The sequence below is a fragment of the Pseudorca crassidens genome, chromosome 1, assembly GCF_039906515.1.
Source record: "Pseudorca crassidens isolate mPseCra1 chromosome 1, mPseCra1.hap1, whole genome shotgun sequence".
Lineage (NCBI taxonomy): Eukaryota > Metazoa > Chordata > Mammalia > Artiodactyla > Delphinidae > Pseudorca > Pseudorca crassidens.
Window position 1 is genome coordinate 3,998,642 of NC_090296.1, and position 835 is coordinate 3,999,476.

Genomic DNA, 835 nt, shown 5'->3' on the forward strand with positions numbered 1-835 from the left:
GGGTTATACTGCAGGGACAAAAGACAGTCAAACCTCAGTGGCTAGAACATTTCTTGCCCCAGCTCCATGTCTATCTGGGGTTGGCTGTGACTTTGCTGCATGTGCTCTTATTCTGAGACCCGGGCAGATGGGACAGCTTCTATCTGGAGCACTGTCTGTTGGGCACTCTAGAGCCCAAGAGCCACAACTACTGAGCCCACGTGCTACAACTACTGAGCCTGCGCTCTAGAGCCTGTGAGCCACAAGTACCGAAGCCCGTGCACCTAGAGCCCGTGTTCTGCAACAAGAGAAGCCACCGCAACGAGAAGCCTGCGCACCACAACGAAGAGTAGCCCCCACTTGGCGCAATTAGAGAAAGCCTGTGCGCAGCAACGAAGACCCAATGCAGCCAAAAATAAATAAATTTATTTTCTAAAAACTGGAAGGATACAGAGAAGGTGAGCACGATCCTGCACAAGGGGGACACAAATTCATGAAGTGCTCTGAATCTTTACAACAGTGTGAGTGTACTTAATACCACAGAACTGTACACTTGGAAGTGGACGGGGTGGCAGATTTTATAGTATGTGTATTTAACCACAATTTTAAGAAAAAAAACTGATCAGGAGTAGTTTGGGCAGTGCTTGCCTTCTTCTCATTGTATAACTTCGGATATGGAATGAGCATCTTTTCTCTGCCATGGTGAACCGTCATCGTCTTTTCTAGGTCTGGACCAGCCTCCAACGTGACCTTTGCAGGTTGAGTGATTTGACACGTCTCTGAGTTCCTTTACCGCGAAGGTTTTTGCCAGCACCACTTCCTCGGCATCTTCCTCCTTCTTGTCCCTCCCCAGGTC

At 48.7% G+C, this 835-nt stretch overlaps 1 pseudogene; it reads left to right on the forward strand.

Annotated features, from left to right (window-relative positions):
- The first annotated feature begins 391 nt into the window (after positions 1–391).
- Positions 392–492, forward strand: LOC137207343 (U6 spliceosomal RNA; annotated as a pseudogene).
- Positions 493–835: the final 343 nt, after the last annotated feature.